This window comes from Solanum lycopersicum, chromosome 7, assembly GCF_036512215.1.
Source record: "Solanum lycopersicum chromosome 7, SLM_r2.1".
Lineage (NCBI taxonomy): Eukaryota > Viridiplantae > Streptophyta > Magnoliopsida > Solanales > Solanaceae > Solanum > Solanum lycopersicum.
Genome location: NC_090806.1, coordinates 55,492,039 through 55,512,625, shown reverse-complemented (window position 1 = coordinate 55,512,625; position 20,587 = coordinate 55,492,039). Strand labels below are relative to the sequence as shown.

Below are 20,587 nucleotides of genomic sequence, written 5' to 3'. Positions count from 1 at the left end.
GAGTAAAATATGAGATTATGCTTGTTTTATGATATCAATGTAGATGATTTTATGATGCTTTAAGTGTGAAGTGTTGTTCATTATGATTAGGTTATTCTTTGGGCTGATTGAAAGGTTGATCTCTGATATACCGTGGTTTCACGGTATTATTAATACTTTTTCCTTAAGTTTAGTGTGTCCAAAAGCCTTGTTGTGCTAATTTTTATATAAGTTTCTCTTTATTTTGCTGGAAATTTGTCCAAAGATGAATGCAGAGATTTTGAGTGAAGAAATGCAGAAGAGACCACCTAAGGAGCTTGTGACGGTCTGTAGGTGGCAGCGTAGTGCATCTGCTGAAGGAAGATGGGGAAGTCTGACCAAGTGGGGGGTTACGAAGCTTGTGACGGTCCGTCGTGTCTATGACGGTCCGTCCTGCAGGTTCGTCATGAAGTTCAGAGAAGTAATCCCAGTACCCATATTCCAAGAGTTGAAGTGTTTTGGAACGAAGACCCTCGACGGACCGTTGTGCCTATGACGGTCCGTCATACCTGCCACCGAGGGTAATGAAGAGAGCAGCAGAAGAAATGCATAAGTATGGGACGACGGATTCCATGACGGTCCGTCGTGACCACGACGATCCGTCGCGAGTTTCGTCGACCCAGCCACGTTTTGACAGATTTCCAGCAAATAGAGTCCTTGTTTAATTAGGTTTTTATTTTCTATAAATAGTTTGAAAAACCTCATTTTTGAGGTGAGACTCCGTATTGATAGACTCTGTATTGTTAGACTCCGTATTGTTAGACATCATATTAGTAGATACTGTATCATTAGACTTTTGAGAATCATTAGACTTTTTGTGAGATTGTTGATTACTTTGAGATTCTTGCAAGTGATTATTGATGATTAATCAAGCAAACTTTCGGATTTTACTCTTTCTCATTGAAGTAAGTACATGAATTCTTATTTAATATATTTGAATATTGTGATTATGACTATGGGTAACTAAACTCCATAACTAGGGTTGTGGGAACCATAGGCAAATAATGAGATAAAACCTAACTAAAATAACGATTCTAGAATAGTGTCTTGCATGTATTAATAATTCTTTCGCTTAGAAGTCTTTTTAACGGATGGCCAACGTTAGAACTCGCCTTAATGCTACTTGCCGGACCAAGGAGGTAGATAATAGGAAAAGAATTATCAACATAGATTTAGTATATACTATCTAATAGGCTAGTATTGATTGGTACGAGGTAATAACTTAGTCAAATATCAAATATGATGCTTAATATGAGGTAAAGATAAGGGTTAGGAAAGCAACACACGTAACCGGATCAAGGTGCGGAGTGAGATTTTCTAGATGCCGGACCAAGGATTTAGAAATACATAACTTATCACTTTGCATGCAAGATACTAGGAAAGAATTGTTATAGTTAGAATTATCAAGTTATGAACCTGTAGGGAACACGTAAACCCTAGTTACTTTGATTAATTGATTAAAATCCAACATTCAAAGCTGTTAAGTGTCTCTTTCAATTTAGGTAGTTATTTTCATTTATTTAGAAATAGAAACCCCCCTTTTATTGTTTTTACTTTCCAAGGAAGTAATTGACTGAACAAAAGTAATAACAGATTGAAGTTAAGTCTAGACTATTTTCCTCGTGGGAACGATCCCAACCTCACTAGTTGGGTTATTTACTTGACACGACAGCTTTACTTTGTATTTGAGAAGTAAGTTTGAACGTATCAAATTTTGACACGACCGCTTTACTTCTTATTTAAGTGTGAAGTGTTGTTCATTATGATTAGGTTATTCTATGGGCTGATTGAAAGGTTGATCTCACATAGTAATGGTTCTAGGGTTGCAAGAGTTCTCCTCACCTAATTGAATCAAAGGCTTAAAAACCTTCATAACTAGAGCATGGATGGTGATAGTTTCTCACCCATGGTCTATAGAGTTAGTGTAGTGAATTAACTTTGATTAATGTTAAGGACATCTTCCATGAAAAGTGAGTCGAAGTAGAGACTTAATAACTATCTTCTAGGATTTAGTCCTAACATTGAGTGGATATTAAAATGAGATGGAGGTTCCCACTTAGTTGAGTTCGGGCTTCCAAAATTGGAACTCTTACCTAGTGGAGTCCGGTTTTACAAAAGTATGTTTCATTAGTTAGAAACCTTCACCTAGTGGAGTTGAGTTTCTAGTAGCATTCTCCGTGTCCCACAACTACGTGCCCCTCAAGAAAGTTATCTACTAGATCCAACTAAGCTGACTAACCGGTCCTACTTTAGGCATGCAAGTAGACCAACCTTGACAGTGTGGACATTGAGATTAATCATGTGATAGCTCACATGTTCTCATGTCGATTAAGGCTATATCCCAACTAGAACTATATTTATAGTGAACTAACATGTTGTCACACCGGGGAGCACCCCTAGACGTAACCGGCGTCGTCGTCCTCTTTGAGGACTAAGACTAGCTTCTAAGCTTACATCATTACATTCATAGGTTAAAAATGCGGAAATTTTTAAAACATTTTCATTACTTCTTCATTAAGATTTACATAGACCTCTACATACACATATTATTTATATAGAGTATACATAGACCCTTCGTAAATGAAGATTACATAGTCTTCTACTTTTATTGCACATAGATATATAAGATATAACATAGTCTTAAATGAATGTCTCATCTCATAACCATCTAACAAGAGTATAACAATTTGGGCCTAGCCCATGCATCAATGTAATAAGAGCCACATATAGGATAGACAATCTTTAGTACTCAAATGAAACGGAAAGAACATAGAAGTCGTAAAACTAGAACAACATCATAAGCTTGATAGTGGCATTGCCCTGGGAAAGTAAGGACCTACCCAACTTGGATGAATGTCTTCCTTAAAAGTCGTCTCAAAATCCCTTCAACGGCCGGAACCTAAAATGTTGGGGAAAAAGGGAGAAAATATGGTTAGTACACCACTTCTACTAAGTATGAGATCATATGCACACATATCGTGAAATCATGCTAAAAAGGGAAAATTCATTAAAATATGCAAATTACTTTGAAAAGCCTTATGCCTATTTAAGAATACCATGCCAATCAATAAGACATATTCATTAAGTCAAAGCATGCACATCACAAGACCAACAATACTTAAGTCTAGTCAAATTAACATGCATATCACATAATTGAACACATAGTCAAGACAAATCTATAACCAAGTTATAATAGCAACAAGCATGGATAAGAGTTCTTTACAACACAACCAAAGCAAGACAATTACCCATGAACCCTTATTAAGTCAACTAGTGCAATGACCAAGCAAAGCCCCATAACCTTACTCAATCAAGTAAACCCAACAAGAACCATGACCAATGTCCAACTTCACATAGTATATCATTAATGGTACGTATCACCATACTTTAGCTATAGAGACCAAACGTAGATTCATAACTGAATCCAACATCATAAGATATCATCAACATTTAATATCATTATATACATATTATTTACATTTATAAGCATATACATATATAAGAACATCCTCCTAATACTTCTCTGAAGGCCAACTAGTGCAATGTATAAGTAGAGTCTCATACCTCTACCTAGACTAAGTCACACCTCTCAAGTTATCTTAGTTAGAGTCCATTCCTTGAGTTCATTTTTATCTTTTGGGAACATCTAGCCTTAACTGACATAGACCACATGAGATAATGTGGAATCCGTTATCATGGAACCGTACACCGAAGAAAGGTGGAAAACTTGCCAAGGTAGTACCAAAACATGAGCATATCAACTACGTGAATCCACTAGCTAGTATTCCTGTGGGGGCAATATAGTTCAAGAACTAGGAGATATAATTGTGACCCTCTTTATGCTACATGCATTATAGTCTCCAATCTCAAGAATACATTAGTGATCCTACCTTTCCTATGTGGGAAGGGACACTCTCTTACACTAGTTCACTCGGTGCTAAGCTAGAGTCCCTTTTGAAATGTCTTTAATGTTTTTATTAATCATCATAGCTTAGTGTAGGTCATAGGGTCTATCCCTTATATAATTTTCATCATCATATCTCAATAAGAACTGAATGAGTATAGCCCTTTCATTACAATTAATATAAGTGAGGTTAGCACATTTACATAATCACATCTTGATAATGCACATTGGTAAGTCATCACCATTCTTATAACATTTACATCGTAGGCAACACCTCAAAAAACCATAGTAAAGACATTTCAATTCAACATCATACCAACCCTATCAATCTTAATACAATATATACTTCAATACAACATCATTACTTAATCACAATTAACCATAATTGAGGTAAATAGTTGAGATCACAAGACTTACCATGTCTCCTTCATAATCCACCATCAAGGTCTTACCATAACCCCTTAACTCAACTCAATAAGGGTGTAATATAATCACATAACAATAACCAAAATGATAACAAAGCCAATTGAATGACTACATCACAATCCATCACTAATTCATAACTTAAGATAAGAAACTTAGATCAAATTCATAATCTACTTCACAACCTTGATCAGTTACTCAAGAACTAGCATGACAGGACTATAATTCATCTCAATCTATTCATAAATTGTCACAATAAAATCATAGGATAGTAATTCACACATTAACCAAAACAAATACATCAATACTAGATAGTTCAATTCAAGATCACAACCTAGGGTTAAGGGAATAGGTCATCTTCTACAAACTAGACTAATCAATCAAGAAATAACATAATTAAGTTACAATACATGTTAATCTATTCATATTATCCAAATTTAATCCCAAAAGAATCAAATTGGAAGATCAATTTTGAGATTGGAAAAGACCCACATGAAAACTCATCTTTTGAAATCAATTCGATTTGGGAATTATGAGGGCTTAGGTTAGTTTAATTAGGTTAGGTTTTTATATAGGTTTTTAATTAACTTAATTAGACCTACCTTAACCCCTAACTTATTAACTAACCCCTAAATTAATTAATTCAAGTCACTTAAAATCGAGCAGCCAATACAGACCCTCACAAACGACACCACGACAAATGTTTCGTTTGTCAATTGACGACCACAGGATCCTCCGTCTTGTTGATCTGTCGTTTTGGTCAGAGACTGGTTAAAACCCAATCTTGGACAAATATTATAAGTGTCCATTAATGTAGGAAATCCCGTCGATTGGAACACGATCCATTGATGGCAAGTTGTTGGAGCATACTACCTTGAGCAACATTCAACCTAAACTCAAGGGTCCTCCTCAAGGGCCCTTGGTTGGTCCTTGGGGATTCGTACCTGGACGTTTCGATCATGAATTAACTCTAATACTTTTTAGACACCCTTCCATGAAAACTCAACCTTTTCTGACTCCTAAAACTTAGTCAAATAGGCTAAGGCACACTAGCACCTCATTGAACTAGTTTCCGGACGTCATGAACGTTCCTTGACGTTTTGATTCCTAAACTTCCTAAATGACCTATATACATTGAAATTGATCTTAAAACAGTGTCTAAACCTTTTTACACCTATGTTAGGCTCTAGCACACGTATTAGACTTTCAAAGTATTACAAATGTGCTTGAGAAAGCATTGATATACTGTAGTTTCACGGTATTTTTAATGCTTTTTTCTTAAGTTTAGTGTGTGCCCAAAAGCCTTTTTTAATTTTTATGTAAGTTTCTATTTATTTGCAGGAAATGTGTCTAAAGATGAACGCGAAAGTTTTTAAGCAAGAAATGCATAAAAGTTACCACCTACGGAGCTTGTGACGGTCTGTCGTGCCTGTGACTGTCCATAGGTGGCATCGTAGTGAAGCTGCTGAAGGAAGATGGGGAAGTCTGACCAAGTGTGGGTTTACGAAGTGCATGATGGACCGTCGTAGCCATGACGGTCCGTCCTGCTGGTTCGTCGTGATGATCATAGAAATAGTCCAGTACCCAAATTTCAAGAGTTTATGTGTTATGGAACGGAGACCCTCGACGGACCGTTGTGCCTGTGACGATCCGTCATACCTGTCATTGAGGGTAATAAAGAGAGAAACAAAAGAATTTGCAAAGTATGGGGCAACGGAGTCCATAACGGTCCGTCGTGACCACGATGACCCGTCACGAGGTCCGTCGACCCAGCCGTGTATTTTTTACAGATTTTCAGCAAATAGAGTCCTTCTTTGATTAGGTTTTTGTTTTTTTAATAAATAGTTCAAAAAACTTCATTTTTGGAGTTAGACTCTCAGATAGTTAGACTCTTGGTTATTAGACACTTTTATGTTAGATTCTTTGTTAAGAGATTATTTCGATTATTAGACTTTGGATTTTTACACTATTCTCTGGAGTTGATTGTTGGTGATTTTGTCGATTAATCAAGTAAATTTCTAGTTTTTATTCTTTCTCATTGAAGTAAGTGCATGAATTCTTATATTATATATATGAATATTGTAATTATGACTATGGGTAACTAAACTCCATAACTAGGGTTGTGGGAACCATGGATGAATAATAAGATAAAATGTAACTAAAATAACAATTCTAGAATAGTGTCTTGCATGTATTGATAATTCTTTCGTTTAGAATTCTTTTAACGGATGACCAACGTTAGAACTCGCCTTAATGCTACTTGCCGGACCAAGGAGGTAGATAATAGGAAAAGAATTATCAACATAGATTTAGTGTATACTATCTAATAGGCTAGTATAGATTGGTACGTGGTAATAACTTCGCCGTCCTTACCTTCAATCCAATCTGATTCTGATTCCGCGGAAAGTCTTTCAAGTTCGGATACGATCTTAGTCAAATATCGAGTACAATGTTTAGTATGAGGTAAAGATAAGGGTTAGTATAGCAATATACGTAGCCGGACCAAGGTGCAGAGTGAAATTTTCTAGATGCCGGACCAAGGATTTAGAAATACATAACTTATCACTTTGCATGCAAGATACTAGGAAAGAATTGTTATAGTTAGAATTATCAAGTTAGAAACTTTTGGGGAACACGTAAACCCTACTTACTTTTATTAATTGATTATACTCCAACATTTGAATCTGTTAGGTGTCTACTTTAATTTAGTTAGTTATTTTCATTCATTTAGAAATAAAACCTCCCCTTTTATTGTATTTGTTTTCTAAGGAAATAATTGACTAAATAAAAGTAATAATAGATTGAAGTTAAGTCTGAACCATTTTCCTCGTGAAAACGATCCCAACCTTATTAGTTGGGCTCTTTACTTGATACGACCGCTTTACTTCTTATTTGAGAAGTAAGTTTGAGTGTCTCAAGCATCTCCTTGAGTTCAAACCTAATGAACTACTATGTGCTTGAGAAAGCATCTCGTAGATTTTAAACTTAATAAACTAAGATGTGCTTGATAAAGCATCTACTAAAGTTCAAATCTTATGAACTAATATGTGCTTGAAGAAATTTCTCCTAGAGATCAAAATATAACAATGAACTAAGATGTACTTAGGAAGTAATTTGAAGTGTTCATCATAGTGAGGAACTAAGATGTGCTTAAAGGAGTACTTCATAGTTTTCAAGAGTTTGAAAAGAAGATCAACATGAATGATGGCCTAAAGTGGTACTTAGTATGAGTGATATTATGGGGTCTTATTCATGCCTTACACAAGTATGCTTGAGGTCATTCATGAAGTGTTTCCTTTGTGTTGTGATGAGCTTTGTTGTAGCTTAGTATGATTTTAAAGCCTTAGCTCATGATGATGACCTAAAGAGGTTTACTTAGCATGGGTGGGATTATGACATCTTAACCATGCATCACAAAAGTAGACTTTGAGTGTATAAGTGAAGTGTTCCTCTTCTTCTATGATGATTTATACATAGGTTATGTGTACGAGTTATGTTTTCCAACTATCTAAGATGATTTTTGAACTTCGTACAATGCATGCTTTCAACTAAATTGTCCCTTTTAGCATGTTTTAAAAGTTGTTATGCATGAGTATCATATTTGGTGCATTTTTGTACTAACCCATATTTTCCTACGTTTTCTCCAAGTGTAGGGTTCGGTTCTCAAGGCAGTCCTCATTATGGCTAGAAGCTTGGATCGACTATTCTCCAAGTTTGTTGGTGAATCCTATGATTCGAGGAAGGTTGTTATCGCTGTAGTTTCTTCTCTTGTATTTTTACTTCGAATTATTTTTGTAAGGGTTGTGACCCTATTTGATTCAAGGATTGTAATAGATGGTTATATTGAGACAAGTCTAGACTTCCGCTTTCTTTTTTTATAAATACTTCAATTGTATGGAAAAAGTTTTAAGAATTTCGTATCATTTCTATGTAGTTTATGTTATGATATGCTAAGTGGCTTGCGTTAGGCCTTTCGGGGTCTAGTACGCCATGTTACAAGGAGGGTATACCCCTGAGTCATGACAATTCTATTGAGTTTGAAATGTCGAATTTAGTGTGGTAATATATCTGATTTGATTTTGTTGAGTCCTGAATGAATTATGAGGATTTTTTTGGAGAATTTGAAATTTTTTTTTGGAGTTGTTAGTGCGAGACCTTTAGCGATCAAAATTCAGTATTTTAGCAACCACATATAGCTTTTAGCGACCAGAATCGCTGATATTTAAATAGAGAAATATCAGCTTCAACCCTCTTTATAAAACTTTTATATTTCGCGTAAGAAAGCTCACTTTTGATTGAATGAAGTTGCATTTCGTCTGAAATTGGCGTGACTACCTGTGGGACTCATTGAGGATGTATGTAAGTTGACGTATTTAGGTTATTTCTTCCCCTAAGGTGCTGCCTATGTCCTTTAATGGTGTTTTTCTTTTGGTTCATTGCATTAATTACTTTAGCCCATTTTCGAGAGCAGATTGTGGCAGATTTTTAGGCACAAGATCCTTGGGCTATGAACGTTCTGACAGAGTGAATTTTAAAATTCTTGGTGTGGACCCATATTTTTGTTTAGATTCTATTTTGGTCTATTTCCAGTTGTGGTTATTTCTATGACAAAATGTCCATAATGACGTTGTCATCAATAATTTTATAGTTTTGTTGTGTTAGAAGGCGTTCCAAATGTTGATAGCTCATGTGTGGTGGATTCAAAGTGATCGTGTTTGGCTTTGAGGTAGGCTTCGATCTACTTTCTTGATTCAACTTTCTTATTTATATATCCTAGTATAAATTTCATATAATTTTGGTCGGTATTTACTAGGTATTTAGGCTTTGTCTTGTTATTTCATCCTTTCTTGATTCCGTAAGAGCGTTGAGATTATTGTAATTTAGGTTGTGGTTTTGCTTGTGGTGTAGATGATCTTGATTATCTTTGTTAGGTCTAATTCATGGTGGCTTTAACTATGCTGAACATTAGATTCTTTAGGTTGTGTTTTATCGCCTCGTTATAGTTTGCTCCAACTTGGGCTTGTTTCATGTCCCTTAAGATGATGCTGGTGACCTTGGTGGTTCATCATAGTTGTGGGTTGGTTCTAGTTGTGCTTAATTTGGGACTAGAGCGGTGTGATTGGGGTAGGGGGGTCGTCCCTTGAGTTCCCTTTCTAATTATTGATTTTAAATCTCTTTTTGATCCCTTTACTTGTTGATTAGCGGTGGGCATGTTACATCCTTATTGAGATTATGATTGTACAGTAGGAACCGAGACTATATGTGAGGACCCGTTGGATTCTAGGTTAGTACTCTGTGTCTTGGTAGTGTGGTTTCATTGACTGTATAATTATTTGATTTTGAGTGCCTTGTTTGAATGATGGTGATGGCATACATTACATTGTTTGTGCATTTTTACCGATTATGGTGCCATCCCAACTCATGCATTGATATAATTATCATTCATGATAAAATACTGGTTCACTCATCGTTTTTTCTAAATTTTATGGGGGTCATACCATCTAGATGACTTGATGTTTTAGAAAATAAAAGACTTAAGTTTCGAAAATCAACTTAACTTAAGTTTATAGAAAAATGATGAGAGTCTCCACTTAACTTTTGTAAATAAATTAAGAAAACTTAAGATTTTCAAAAAGATTTTAAAATAAAGAAAAAATCATTTGAAAACTAAAGAGGGCTCGGGGTTCAATTTACATTTTGAGAAGGTTAGGCGCTAGAAATGTCCGCTAATGTGCGTTTGACCAATGACTTGACTAAAAGCATTGACTAATTTTGAAAATATTAATTAAGTAAGAAAACCCATTTTTATTCGGAGGGAAATATACTTAAAGGGATAATTTTAAATAAAACAACTCGTATATTAACAAAACAACTAATAAATAAAAATAAGTAATAAATAAAATATTGATTTGAACATAAAAGAGGAAATGACGTTCTTTTGAGAATTTAATTAAATAAAATCAATTTAAATAAAAGGTTAGTTAATATTGTTATACCCCTTTTTAACTCGAGGTCCAAACAATGTACAACATATTGGTGATTCTTAAGATATTTTAAAAAGTCACCACCTAATTATGTTAAAGGTGAATTAGGACACATTTTATTAAAGTTATGCTAAATTAACTCTATATTAAGGTCTACTTAACCTTGTGTGATTCTAAGGGTTATGATTTATCCTAAAGGGAAGGGGTAATACATCTTTTAAAATATGTTTAAAACGATTAATCAGTCAAACTTAGATTAATTAATTTTAAAAGAATGATATGAGTGCTAAAGATTAAATAATTGAGTAACGAAGTTGGAAACCATTTTTTATTTTAAAAACTTCTTTGCAATTGTGTTAGAATGAAAAAGATTTAAGAAAGAGTAAATTGTTTAGATAAATTTAGACATTCATGATCCATGGTTAAAAAGATAATCAAGTTGGATATTTTCTTATTGATTGAAAAAATGCTCCCTTTAGAAAAAAGTTTTAGAAAAATAAGAGTTTAGAACGGAATATATTATTTGTGAAAGAAATTGTCAAGTTTGAACAAAATTTAATAAATCTAGTGGGTTTTAAAATAAGGCAAAATGAAGTGTTTAAATAGAATTTGCCAAATGAAGTTTATAAAAGTTAAAGTACTTTGGGAAAATTGTATATATGTCACGACCCAAAATGATTCGCGAGTGGCACCCACACTTATCCTACTATGTGAGCGAACCAACAAATCTAAACCTTAACATTTACCACCATTTCAAGCATAATGAACAAAATATAAAGCGGAAGACACAAAATCTTATTAATATAACCAGTACATAAGCTTCTAAAAGTTTATCAACTATTATTCCCAAAACCTGGAAGTCATCACACCAAGAACATCTATCCTCAAATTTCTAATTCTAAGAGTATTTAAGAAACTAAAATAAGTAAAGAGATGGTCCATGTCCGAACTTCAAGACATCAAGACATGAAGGAAAGAATCCAGTCCGAGCTAGGAATAATAGCTCACCCTGAAATCTGATATGCTGAAGACTGGCTAGAGTTGCGGACGAGTCGAAGTCGATGGTACGTTTGCTGCACTCCATAAATAACAAAGAGAAAAATACAAGTAGGGGTCAGTACAAGGAACACGTACTGAGTAGGTATCATCGGCCAATTCAAAATAGAAAGCAATATACATCGAGAAATAATATAAAATCAACTACAATACTCAACAGGTGGCAACAACAAGTACAAGAACCATTGGCAACAACACCAAGCACACCTATGAGGACTCAAGCCTCCACACCATACTCATTTGGGAAAAAGATTCTTTAAGTTTGAGTATATTACCATAATTCAAGATTCATTCTCTTTATTCCTCTTGTGTCGGAACGTGACACTCCGATTCCCTAATACTACGTGTCGGTTCGTGACACCCGATCCCCTAATACTACGTGTCGATTCGTGACACCCGATCCCCTAATACTATGTGTCGGTTCGTGACACCCGATCCCCTAATACTACGTGTCGGTTCGTGACACCCGATCTCCTAATACTACGTGTCGGTTCGTGACACCCGATCCCCTAATACTATGTGTCGGTTCGTGACACCCGATCCATTAACCTCATTCTTTTAGTTCATCAAGCCTTCCTTTATATCAAGGCATCATCATTAATAGAGTGGATTTAAGGTTTTTAAGATTTCACAGTATCATCATTATAATCCATCACCATTTACATAATCACAACATGCAACAACACAATTAAGCATATAGAAGACTTTACAATACCACCCAATACATATCAATCGCTATTTAGAGTTTACTATGAAATAGCATAAACCATAACCTACCTCCACCGAAGAATCTTGATCAAGTAAGCTACTTCCCAACGCCTTTTTGCTTTCCTCTTCGTTCTCTCTCTCTCACTCGTTCTCCTCTCTCTGTCTTTTTTTTTTCTTCTCCAGATTCTTTTTCTTTTACCCTAATTATCATATACTTCATTATGATAAAAGTAACCCATTATCTATTTCAAGGTTACCTCCTTTAACCCCCAAGTAAATAAGTTATTAAACTTACCCACTAATTTCATACAGTTTGTCATAAATAGTCCAAAACACCCCTTAAAACTTTTAGCAGAAATCCGACCCAGTCGAGGTTACGCCGCTCGTGACGGTCCCTCGTGCCTGCGACGGTCCGTCCTGCAGGGTCGTCACAGAGTTCAGAGACTCAACTTCAGTAAAAAAGTTTGTGACGGCCCGTCGTATCTACGACGGTCCGTGCTGCAATTTCGTCGCGAAGTTCAGAGAGTTGATTCCCCGTACCCAAATTTCAAAGTTTAAGTGTTTTGGCACGAAGACACTCGATGGTCCGTCATGACCATGACGGTCCATCGTGTGATCCGTCGACACAGTCAGTTATTATCATAAGTAATTCTACTACTCGAAATGACTAAACAGGTTGTTACTATATAATAGCAAATTATTAATTCATATTAATGATATAAATATACTTTGATCTAATTGTACCTTATAATAAACTATTGCTATTTTCGCCTCTCTCCCTAGTGGAATCTTGCTCGCCACTCTCGCTTTTTATACAAAATACAAATGTATAAATGTGTTTGTGTTCGTATAAAGCGAGAGAAAATTTTATATATACATATATTTTTGCTCCCCTCTCACAGATCTCGCTCGCCACTCTCCCAAATCTTGCTCGCCACCCTCGCCTCTCTCTCTTATACAAACAGAAACGAAATGTATAACTTACGTTTTTGTTTATATAAAGCGAGAGAAAAATGTGCATACACATGCAAATATATATATATATATATATATATATATATACACACACACACACACACACACATACATTCATCCTATACATTTATAAATATAATATATATATATATATTTTCTACCACTTTTGTTTTGACTTTTTCTCTTTCTCGTTTTATACATACACAGATTACACAATTGATATTTTTGTATACACCTGCTTTCTTTTGTATATGTATAGTAAATTATACAGCTGTTTTGTTTGTATATGTAATTATACATCTGTTTTTTTATATGCATAACGAAATATACATATTTATGTTTGTTATGAAGTGCAATTATGCAAACTATAACTATAACATACAAATATAATTTTTATGTTTGCTAAATGTGAAAATTATTGTAGGTCTGTTTCTAACTAAAGATATGATTTTTATGTTTGCTAAATGTGAAAGTTATTGTAGTTTTGTTTCTAACTAAAGGTATCCAAACCCAAACATAAACATCTATGTTTAGTTAACTATTATGAATCCAAACTAGATATATCAAAATCACACAAGCAAACAAAAACACGTAAACAAATAATGCAAAAATGTAAGTAGCTATAAGTGACTCCAATATAGGATCACTTGTTTTGCTTGCAATTTCGAACGGTAAAAGATGAAAGGAAGACTCCACGTGCGGGTATGAGGATAATGTTGAGTCTATGAGACTCGATAACTTGCTAGAGTCTTGCATCAAAAGACTCCATTTTGTTCCAAAGTTCATGCAAATAATGAGAGGCTAAAAAGATTACTGAGATAATCAACGTTAAAGTGATATCGAATAAACTAAGCCAAGTGAAAACATACAATAAATGTACTATTTACCATTCTGTGATTAACGACTTGTTAACCGAATTCAAAGCAAATAAGCTACAACACCAAACTAAAATTCTCAAGTTCATTTTATTTAAGCTACAAGAAAATTACTTTTACGACAAAAAGAAACCAAATCATGATCCTTCAATATTCTTACACAATCATTATTAGATAAAACAAAACTTGTGCAGCTGCATCCACTAAATGGAGAATAGGAGAGGGGCTTAAACTCAAGTCCATATGTAGTAAAAATAGAGCAGAATGAAAGAAGCATTAATGTCATAATATGTTTACACTTTATTGCAATGTATACGCCCAAAAATCAGTCAAGGACTAGGTCCTTGACTCAGCAAGAACAATAACTAAACATATGCGTATACTTATTTTGATAGGACTAGGTCCTCAACACAGTTACAATAACACACAGTTTAATAGGTGCTGAAAATAAAGATTGAACAAACAATTTTACGTGAAAACCTCCTTACTCAAGACAGTAAAATCATGACCTATCTCAACAAGAACTTTCAAACTGCTTCACTAATCTTCTCAAAGAAAAAGTAAAAACCAGTTTACTAGAGGAGATTAGCCTGCTAACCTCCACCCTAAGCAATACGTCCTACCACTTAGATGAGCCAGAGCAGATACCACACTGCCCACTAAGCTACCTACCTCTAGATAACTTAGACTTCGACTAAGAAGATACAACACTGCCCACTAAATCACCTACCACTAGACGACTTAGAATTTTGGTAGAACAGAATGAAGATCTAATTCATTTATAGATTAGGAATAGATTTACAATAAAAGACACGAGACACAAAGCTTAAAATACAACAAAGACTCTTCAGTACTCCATCTAGTCCTTTGTTGATATGAGCAATGTTCTTCTTTGAAGATGACCTTCTTTTCAAGCTTGTGAATTTTTAGAAAAATCCAGGTTTAGTTTGCCAAGTCTTAAGTTTTTGTTTGTTGGAAAGAGATAATATAAATCACCACAAACTCTTGAGACAATCCCATTGCTGAAGGTCTGCTATTAGTAAAGTTGTACACCTACAGTAGCAGCCTTTCTGACAACTATCTTGTCACCTTTTCACGCAAGCAATCTTGCCCCAGATCCTTTGCAAACTTCTTTATGAGTTGTTGAAAGGTTTGCTGACTGACTTTTTTCTTTGTATGAACGAGTTTATTTGTTGTTTATCATGTTGACTAACTCAACCATAAAGTGTTTATTGATCATTGGACAAACAACTGGATCCATTTTGATTGGTGTAGTACACTGATGTTTCACCAACCTCCTGACGCGGACAACTTTTATAGTTGTACCCCATTTTACATCTGATGGAGAGAACTCTGGTAGGGACCAGGTCCCTTCATTTGTGAGACACTGAAACAGGCAATTTCGTCCGTTTTTTCTACTGACGTAGGACACTGCACTTTTCACCTACCACCTGAATATAACACATTTCACTACCTTATTCTCAAGTACACAATAAATGGATAAAACTAACTTCTTTAAACACACTTTCACATAACAAAACAAAGGCTGCATATGTTTGACAATATAAAGGCACCAAATGAACAATTAACTAACTAATAACCAAAAATTGATTTCGTGTGAAACTTAAAATGGAACCGTTGTTTAGTTCACACCGTCTAAAACATGACAAGTAGTTTCAACTGGCAAAGAAGACGTGCAAACAAAAATCACCTTGGCTCTCGAAGCGTAAATTTCGAAGAACATTCATGCACACAAAGAAATTTACAGATTTTATATTTTGCAGGTATTAGGATATAAGAGTGAATCTACTTATAGTAACTTTACAATCAACGTATTATTTTTAAGGAAAAACACAAAATCTGCAACTTATTTATCAACCAAAACAAAACAAATTAAGTCATGTAAGCACGTATTTCTGGTCATAAAACTAAAAATTCTTTTAGATTCAAAACGTATGAAACATAAAGGGAGCACAACTAAACTAAGCAAGATCAGTCTCAACATACAAATTTTTAGAGCAACATAACACTCCAATCACAGTAACAAAACAGAGGAAAAAGAAAAGAATGTTACCTATTGTAGGGCAGTGAATAGGGCTGTTGCGATCAAATGTCCATCGAACAATAACGAACTCGAGCAAATTTGAAACTTGAATTTCGTTCAATATCGAAAAAAGGAATCAAAGCCAATATTTTAGAGAAAAAAAATATTAGTTAAACAATAGTATGGGGCAATGGAAAAGCTTCTTAAAAAATGAATGCCAAGGCTTCTATGGAGACTGAAAATCTGCCTTATGTCAAGACTGTTTATTTATAGGAGAAGAATGATATGGTTAGAGATTTTTCCAAAACCGAGTTAAGAGACGTGTTTGAATTTTGAACGTTGCGTGATTGACATGAAAATAGGGCAGTTGAACTTTGTTCATGTCTGACAAGTTTGTTGCGTTCCTGAAATGGCGGAATGAGAGAGACATGGGAGTTCTGGCCCTAGCTTCCCCATAGAAAAAATTAGCAAATTAGTCAAACTCCCTAACATAATTATTAAAAACATCTATACTTTAAAATAATTAGAGAAATTGTCAATATGTCAATATTTTACCAAATAAAATGTATCTAATATAATTAATTTTCTTTCTTCTTATTTCTCAAATCAGACCCCACATTCCATTAATTTTACTCCCCAATACGTGTGAAGAAAGAAGAAAAAAACTCTCATTACTCACTTTCCCCTCTTTCTAGGTTCTTACTCTCAATTTCTCCCTTCTCTTTCTTGAGTTTTTCACCATTGTTCTCTTCTTTCCTTGTGAAAATCACATCTTTTATTTTCTTTCAATTTATTCAACAAATCTCTCTATTCTTTCAAAATATTGTCCACCCAATGATAAAAGTAAATACATTGTTGTATTTTTTGAGATTTCCCTCTATTATGTAAAGACACTATTAGTAAAATATAAATAAATTTTTTGCGTGCCTGAAGATTTCAAAATACTTGTTGAAGACCGAGAACAATTTCGTATGTTGAAGACCAAGAACAATTTTCTATTAGTTTGTTTTGTATTTATAATTTTTTTCTCGAAATTTTGTATCCTTTCTCAAGTAATATTCAAATTAGTATGTATGCTATTAATATTTGTATTCATTCAAAATATCATGTTATATAGTTCATGAATCTTGTATTTGTTCCTAATTGAATCCATCCCAAATGTATACAAACTAGATATGTATTTTATTTATATGAAGAACAACTTCCTATTAGTTTCTTTTGTTTTTTTATAAAAAAAATTCAGAATTTCATATCCTTTCTCGATTTGTATTTAAAATCATATGCATACAATTAATATTTGTATTCATTCAAAAAAACATGTTGCATAGTTTATACATTTGGTATTTGTTCCAAAATTGTATTTATTCTAAAGGTATGTCAACTGGTTATATATTTTATTTAAGAATGATTACAACAAATATTAATTTATTTTTTTTCAATTTTATATTTCATTCTCACTTTTTCATCATACTAATTTTTTTTTGTATTTTTGTATATTACTATACAAAATTCTAAATAAAAACTAGAATAAATAGAAATATAAATAAAATACATGTTGAAATGAATATAAAATGCAAGATTTTTGAAGAAAAAAATAAATAGAAGGGGAAAGAATATATTAATACAAATATGTTTCTTAAATAAATATAGATTCATTTGGCATACCTATTGAAATGAATACAAACTAATAAAAAAAATACAACATAAAACTACAATGAATATAAATAGAATACATAGTGGAACGAATACAATTTAAAAAAGGTAAAAATTCTGGAGAAAAAAGAGGAACAAATTTTGAGTTTTATTTGAAAATGTAAATAATTTATTCTTTAAATAAAAACAAATAATAAAAACATAAATAAGATACATAACAAAGTAAAATTTTGACATTTTTACAAAATATTAAAAATCTCGCTAACGAGCCATCTTATTGTTAAAATGTTGACATTTTGAAAAATTTCCTTCTGGATATGATGGAAGTTGGATGAAAAGTAAGTCATGTTTGGGCTTAGCTCTTGAGTTGTTGCGTTTTAGAGGCTTTGGGCAGACTTGGTGGCCAATTGGCTGAAATATTTGATCTTTTCCTTTCTACTTTAAATTATTTTGGGCTTCTAACTTAACGTTTAATACAATATATATGTATTATGGGATTATAACTTAATAATTTACATGATAAAATATCAATATTAAGACTTTATGCTAATGTAAAATACATGTACAAAATATCGACTTATAATTATTTTAATAAATGTAAAAAGAATTGAAATAAAATGACGACAATCGATTATTTGAGAAAAAAAGAGGTGTAAAAGGTGATAATAATCATTTCAATAATAAAACGTATCATTTTAGTAGATAAATACTCATAGTAGTAAAAATAGTTGTGAAAAAGATTATTTTATACATCATTCATTTAGATTCTCGAAAATAATAAATTAGAAGAAAGGAGGGTCAAAATTGTGTAAACAAATACAACAAATAAATAAAGGAAAATTTTCAAAATAACCATATTTTAGTATTTAATAGGATCTCTTATCAACACTTTTAGTATTTATTTGAAATGACAATATTTTGATTTGCTATAAGACTGACTTTTGTATTTATTTAATTAAAAAGAATACAATATCCTTAACATCAGAATGGAGAAAATCATGGGAGAAGATATTTCAAAAAAAGATAAAAATCGTTTAAATCTATAATTAATATTTAGTTACAATTGGAAAAAAATAAAGTTTCACCTCTCTCTTATTTTTTCAAACACCTTTCACTATTGTTCTACATATTTTCAATATCCATTTTCGAATTCTATTGAAATTGAATTTAAGTTTTCTTTGATTTTTGCCACTTTTCGTTGGATAGTTTGTTTTTGAATTAATCAATTGTTATTCAGATCCTATTACCAATTTTCGTTTCTCCATTGATAATTCTCATTCTTCATAGAAGTATAGTCGATTGATCATCATTATGGACAAGTCTTGTGCAAGAATTTTTACTTTTATTTGTCAGAAGTCATGGATCAATTGTGAAAAAAAGTTCATCATCTTTCTCTCCTAAAAAATACAAAATTGCATAACGATCAAAATTATGTGCATCATCGTTAAAATTCAAAATTGTATCTGTTCATCATCGTTTTTCTTGAAAAATTCAAAATTGTTGATAGATGTGGGAAGCAATTTTGAAATACAAAAGTGAAGCAATTCATCGTCAGTGTTCCTACAAAACTCGAAATCGATGATTGATCAAAGAAATTAATTGAAATATACAATAAAAAATCACATTTATTTCTCAAGATATGATCATCTCGTATTATCTCAAATAATTCATCAAAATTAGTGGTGATGCAGCATGAGAGTAGATTTTTGAAATTTTATTCAAAAACAATTTTATTGCTGCAATATTGTATATTGAATGATTGGAATACTAATTAGTTTGGATACAAGTTTGATGATATTGTGTATTAGATTATTAGAATATAAATTTATTTTGAATATAATTTTGATGATGTTATTCCTATTCGATATTGAATGATTGTAGTATAAATTTGATTGGAATACAAAATTTTCAACAATTATAGACAACAACTTATAGAATAAAATTTTTAAAATACAATTTTTGGAATACAAATCAGGTTAGAATACAATTTTTTCTTAAATTGAAAGTTACAAATAAAAGTGAATAATGAATTTAATCAAAAGTTAGAAAACATCTTTTTGAATACAATTTTCGAAATACAACTTTTAAATATAAAATCATTTTAGAATATATTTTTTTGTTTATCAAAAGCTACAAATAAAATTAGACGAGTACAAATAATTGATATGAAATATACAAAATACATTTATTTTGAATACAAATATAGTTGATAACTGAATTTAAACATAGCATACAAAATAATTAATTTGAATGCACATGGATACAATATGCTTAAATATATATAATATTGCTGAAAAATATAATTAAAATATAAAAAATACAATATATATACTAATATGAATAAGTTAGAATATACATCATTTTAGTCGTCTATAATTTCATTTAAATAAATACAATATTCTGAAAATACAATTGACATATAAAACATACAACTGACAATAATAATATGAACATAATTAAGTATGAAATTAAATATAATAAATATTTACTAAAATTGAAAAAATGTAAACACCAAAATACAAAACCTACCCAAATTGTAATGAGATCTACTTAAAAAATCATACTCAAAAGGAAATTTACTAAATAAATAATTCTGAAGTTGAATAAATTTGGACACAAAAATACATAAATGGTCAAATAAAATACAAATCAAAACTAAAATTTTTTGATATCAACCCAATAAATAAAAATCAAAAGAAAGTTATCCAATTAAATGAAAATATGATGCAAATATTTTATTTGATCTTTTTCCATTTTAATAAAAAATAAGAAAGAATTTGAAAGAATAAGAAGAGAAATAAAATTAATGAATACAGAGAAAGTGGAATTGATGAGGAGTGACATTATATGTATTTTAGGAGGATAATTATAAATATATAATTTGGTATAAAAACAATCTATGAGAGAGAACATATGATTAATGTGAAATAAATTAGGAACTAAACTA

The 20,587-nt window shown here is 32.3% G+C and overlaps 1 long non-coding RNA gene across 1 annotated transcript; it reads right to left on the bottom strand.

The window, feature by feature from the left end:
- Positions 1-14,305: 14,305 nt before the first annotated feature.
- On the bottom strand, positions 14,306-16,224 carry LOC109120659 (uncharacterized). Its single transcript, XR_002028120.3, has 2 exons — positions 16,018-16,224; positions 14,306-15,394 (listed from the first exon to the last, which is right to left on the bottom strand). It is a non-coding gene; the product is annotated as an uncharacterized lncRNA (long non-coding RNA).
- Positions 16,225-20,587: the final 4,363 nt, after the last annotated feature.